This window comes from Capricornis sumatraensis, chromosome 6, assembly GCF_032405125.1.
Source record: "Capricornis sumatraensis isolate serow.1 chromosome 6, serow.2, whole genome shotgun sequence".
Taxonomy (NCBI): Eukaryota; Metazoa; Chordata; class Mammalia; order Artiodactyla; family Bovidae; genus Capricornis; species Capricornis sumatraensis.
The window spans coordinates 38693415-38699414 of record NC_091074.1 but is presented as its reverse complement, the minus strand read 5'-3'; positions in this window follow the sequence as shown (position 1 = coordinate 38699414).

Sequence of the window (6000 nt, the reverse complement as noted above, 5' to 3'; positions counted from 1 at the left end):
ATCCCATGCTAAGTTTTCTGACCTCAGAACTAAAGTGTTTTTCTTAAATCAACAATGAAAAATTTGATTTGAAGCTATTCTATATTGTTTCATGCCTTCTCCCACATCTCCACCCCATACCCCTTTACATGGTAATGCTTCACATGAGAATTTAACTACTTAATCTTTAAAGTTAGAGGAGACTGCCTGTTCACATGAATCCCAGGACCACTAACACTGCATTAAGTCATCTGCAAAGATGGCCAGTGTTGAGGGCTGGCTGAAGCCTCCCCTGTTGCTGAAAGTCAGTGTGAAATTCTACAAGAGGTGGCATCTCACAGAATGCAGAGCATTCCAACATTCCCCCCTCAGGGGTTCCAACTTCATGCTCTGACTGCATTATACAAAAAGCAAACCCAGGGACTGACCTTCTTTAACAGGAAATCCCTACTCTAACAACCTCTGATAGAAAGCGGCCTTAGGGTTCCTTACCTGAAATAAATAGGGTTGGATCAATGCATTGGGCTTTTCTAGCACCCCTGAGAACAGAGACCGCCCTCCCCCAGTGATTCCGTGTGCAGCACTGAGAGCATGGATCTTGGATGCAGTTTCAGAAGGAACCACGAGCCATTTATTCTCAGTCTGAAATTGGCAGCCTTTATGTTTTGGGGAATTTTTAATAGGACTAGCAGAGGAACCAACATTAGGGATTATTCTCTCAGTGTGGGGTTAGATGTGTAATGCATATGTTTGCCCTGAGGACCCTAAACCACATACTATAAAACTTGGTTAAAATGCCTTTCTCCTCAACTATTAACATTTTCCTGTGTACATTGTTCATTTCTAACAGTCCCAGCCAAGACCTTATAAAGCTATGTTCCCCCACAGACCATTACTTTTGTGCTAATTAATTAGTGAAACCAATATCTCAGATATGAAATTCCAAGCTACAGTTACTCAGTTTGGCTGAAAATCTGTTTTTCTAATTATTGACTACTTTCTGCTACTTCCAGTCCAACCACCTAAGTTCTTGGACAGAGCCAGCTTCAGGGAGCTGGGGAGGTCTCCAAGGACAAGGCCATCTATGTTGAATGGGGGAGTGGGAGGAAGGCCTTGCAGCTGTCCAAGTCACTGAGGATTTGGGAGGAAGTAAGAGGAAGAAAAAAGATTTGCAGGACAGACTTAGGAGAAAGCGTAAGACTTTTAGTCAAAATTTCAGGAGTTGTCATGCTCTAAATGCTCTAAAATTACTAATGCACTGACATTCTTAAAGGCAATGTAGTCTTCCAAAGGTACATGTTCAGGGAGTAAAGTTTTACACTCATCTGGGGAAAAAAAAAAATCTGCATACACATTGTTATTTTCTTCTGCCCTTGATTGGTTTCATTTTATTTCTGAGTTGCTGAAGTAGACTGCATTTTTATTCCTAATTTGATAGGAATTCAGGCAGATGGCTTTCTCATTACTCCCAGTATTTACAATTGACATTGCATATCTGATTGCTTACATTTGGGGATACACACACACACATATATATACATATATCAGTTCAGTTCAGTTCATTTCAGTCGCTCAGTCGTGTCCGACTCTTTGTGACCCCATGAATCGCAGCACACCAGGCCTCCCTGTCCATCACCAACTCCAGAGTTCACTCAGATTCACGTCCATTGAGTCAGTGATGCCATCCAGCCATCTCATCCTCGGTCGTCCCCTTCTCCTCTTGCCACCAATCCCTCCCAGCATCAGTCTTTTCCAATGAGTCAACTCTTAACATGAGGTGGCCAAAGTACTGGAGTTTCAGCTTTAGCATCATTCCTTCCAAAGAAATCCCAGGGCTGATCTCCTTCAGAATGGACTGGTTGGATCTCCTTGCAGTCCAAGGGACTCTCAAGAGTCTTCTCCAACACCACAGTTCAAAAGCATCAATTCTTCGGCACTCAGCCTTCTTCACAGTCCAACTCTCACATCCATACATGACCACTGGAAAAACTGTAGCCTTGACTAGATGGACCTTAGTCAGCAAAGTAATGTCTCTGCTTTTGAATATGCTATCTAGGTTGGTCATAACTTTTCTTCCAAGGAGTAAGCGTCTTTTAATTTCATGGCTGCACTCACCATCTGCAGTGATTTGGGAGCCCAAAGAAATAAAGTCTGACCCTGTTTCCACTGTATACATATACACATATATTTGTGTATATACGTGCATATACTTGTGTATATATATGCATATATATGGGCATCCCTGGTGGCTCAACTGGTAAAGGATTCACCTGCAATGTGAGAGACCTAGTTTGATCTCTTATTTGGGAAGATCCCCTAGAGAAGGAATGGCTACCCAGTCTAATATTCTGGCCTAGAGAATTCCATGGACTGTATAGTCCATGGGATTGCAAAGAGTCAGACATGACTGAGTGACGTGCATATATATGAGAGACATTTTGAAATCTGCCCAAGATGTGATTCAGTAAACTGTCCACAGAAGGAGATCTGACATAGCACAATGGGCAGTGATTTGTAAAAAGTTAAACTGTAGCATGTTTTTACCCCCCTAAGTTAAACAGTAATAAACCACTCAACTGTTACCTAAAAAAAAAATATAAACAGATATGTACCAGGAAAAAATATAGGGATCTATATAAAAAACAAAGATATTTTGGGGATATGTATGTATATATATATATAAATATATAATAAATATGGGAAATATACATGTTATTTTTATATATAACCCATGTTTATTATATCAGTTATAATTATAGTAGTAATGCTTTATACACTTATAGCTATTAATATATATTCTGTATTTCTTTTATGATTAGGTTGATTTTATTATAACAGAGAACAGGGAAGGTTACTAATGTTCTTTGAGCATAAACCATGCTGGAGGCACTAGGCAGTGTGTTCCATATATGCTGTTTCATTGTGAGTTTCTATCAACCAAAGAAGCAAAAGTCATTATCCCTCAGTGACAGACGACAAACTTAGATGTTACATAATATATCTAAGGTCAACTCCTTAGAACATAGGAGAGACAGGACTTGAACTCAACTCTGTCCTAAGAGAAACCCAGGCTCTTCTCCCAAACAACTGGTTCTTGGAAAAAACAGTTGCATAGCACATATATGCACCAAGAATTTGTTCTTTTAAAATTCTGTTTTTAATTCTCATCACAGATGTTTATTTCCAATGCCCCAAAACATCATTTTTTGGGAGGCATTTTTTTTTCCAATGCCCCAAAACAACACCTGAGTATACATAAAAACATCTTCACCAGAAGACGTGTTTACCAGTCAAATGGGGGAGGCCATTCCTGAGAGCAGTCAGCTCTCAGGACTTAACAATTAAACAAAAGGACACTCCAGGGCAATAAAAAAAAGGGGAATAGAGGACAGAATTGACACAGTCAGAACAAAAACAGTCAACGTACTGCGGGTATTTTTTCTGGGGACCCCATCTCATTCAGTGTCTGGTGCCCTCCTTGGCACACATGAACTCATCATTTGGCAGGAGAGCCTCAGGATCCAGAGACGCTCTAAGTTCACAATACAACTCTACAGCCACCGATTCTCTGATAATCAGAAAGTGGAACCTATTAGTGACAGTAACTAGCAACAAGTCAAGACTCCTCCCTCACTACCAGAGAAGTTCTTTAGCTTTCAGTAGAACTGAGAAAGCTCTAGACCACTAAAAATAACTCCCTATCATTCATTAAATTAGGAGAAATGGTAGAAATTCTCTCATTGTTTGCATTTTAATGTTCCCCTAATTTTAATGATGCTTGCACCACCAGTATGATTTTGCCTATTCTATCACAGGCTTAGTACTTTTTATTTAATATTTTAATATTGGCCCCTATTTTTTGCTGACATATATTTCTTTTGTTTTGTTGGGGTTTTTTTTTTTCCTGTTTTTAGATGAGAGCAAAGTAGTTTAACTGTCTCAGCTAAGTGGGGTAAAAGCACACTCATTTTATTTTTCATAAATCACTGCCCACTGTGCTACATCAAATCTCTCAATCCTGCCAACAGATGCCTGAATCACATCCTGCACAGGTTGCAAAATTTCTCTGGCACTCTTGGTTATTAAAGTTAAAATTTTCCATTTGCAGTCATGAATTATTATCTGGTTTAACACTTCTTCTTCCACCCCATGTAAACATATCAGGTCACTTACAGTGGCCCCAGTGACCTGTTTCAGGGTCTTGAAAGTGAAGGTAGGACCCACAGTGGTCTTCCACTCTCTTCCCTCATCCTGGACCTTGTTGATCCTGGGGTGAGGTTGGAATCCACAATCTGCTCTAGGATCCTCCACTCTCCATCTTCAAGGCTTATTTCTGGGAACATCCTCTCAGGGTTGGGTATCTCTACCCTCTGGCTGTTGTGAATCAGGATACAGGACAAAGACACTCCAAATCAACCTCCTCCAAATACATCCAGCTCCCTGGCCTCATCAAAACATCACACAGCAGACACTTCTGCCCCCACCCTCACTGCCCTTCTTCTGCCCCCACCCTCACTGCCCTTCTTCTGCCCCGACCAAAACATCAGACACTTCTGCCCCCAGCCCCACCCCGCTTCTTTCTGGCCTCATCAAAACTTCACACAGCAGACACTTCTGCCCCTACCCCGCCCCACTTCTATGGTTTTAGGATGTACACTATGCTGTGCGACCATCACTACCCTATGTTTGTTTGAAAACAAAGACTTATGTCACAAATGAATTTTTTTGAACTATTACTTGTCATAACTAGAAGGTAGTAGTAGAAAAATGTTACAGTGGAAACAAAACTGTGTTGTTCGGCTCTTGCAAAACTATGTCACCCATCAAAGGAATTGCGTTTCCTGTCTGCTTGGCTTGCTGAAGTCATCAAGGGTTATACTGATGCTAAAGACATACCAGTAGCAGACAGGTTTTCCCCTTTCATGAACTGTCAAAAGGATCCAAAGTGAATTTTTTTCCCCAAATATATGACTCAATCCTAGTTTTATTCAATGTTCAGTCTACTTAAAAATCACCAACAACAATGTGTTACGTGCTTTGGGAGGGGCTGAGTCAGGTGCCTCCTGCTATATGTAAGCCTGGACTTCCCTTTGCCAAGATCTCTACACCTCCATAGTTTTCTTTAGTTCTTTTCACTTTTGATTCCCAACAGTTACACCATTTTAGTCACAGCAAAGTCCACGTGGAGAGCAACTGAGGAAGCCAGCTTACAACCAGGACTGAGGGCTCTGACATATGGCCCAGTCAGGTTATCCCAAGATCTCTAGCCATTCCAACTAGGATCCTAGTCATCATGAAACAGTGATGAGCTGACCAGCTATGCTATTTCTGAATTACTGGCCCACAAAACTGTAACAAAATAGTTACTGATTTCTGGCAGGAGATTTCAGGGTAATTTGTTATACAAAAGTAGATAAAGACAAATTCATAGGATGACCATTGGCCCCCATTGGTTCAAACAGTCCAGGATATACAACTATTATCCCAACGTTATTACAAATAGTGCTGGTTTCACCCTCTCAAGCATCCACATGTGGATAACTTTATGTTCGCCTACCTAATGTGTCCTGTTTTGAACTTGAACTATGGTCTTGCCGAACTGTTTTGTCTTACAACATCTTAAATTCCACACAAGAGGAGGATGGGATATGGAGCTGAATGGTGCCTATACCTGAGCATGCACATCACCCTTGAGCATTCATGATTCTTTAAGCATGCACTTCAGAAGAAAAATTTAGAGATAAATGTAAAATAAACCTCAAAAGATGACAGTGAAATGGCAACATACTGGAACTTTGCTTATACTCTGATGTTGGAAAACAAATCAAAGAGACATGAAGAAGAGATGTTAGACAGCATTTTTAACATTTATTAGACTGAAAGACAAAATCAGAAGTTCAAAGGTAAAGGACAGTGTTGCTCATACTTCCTAATAGCTATTATTTCTTGTATTTATATAGCAAGCACAACTACAAGCATTATTTTACTTAATACTCAGAACAACCCATGACAGTTGGTACT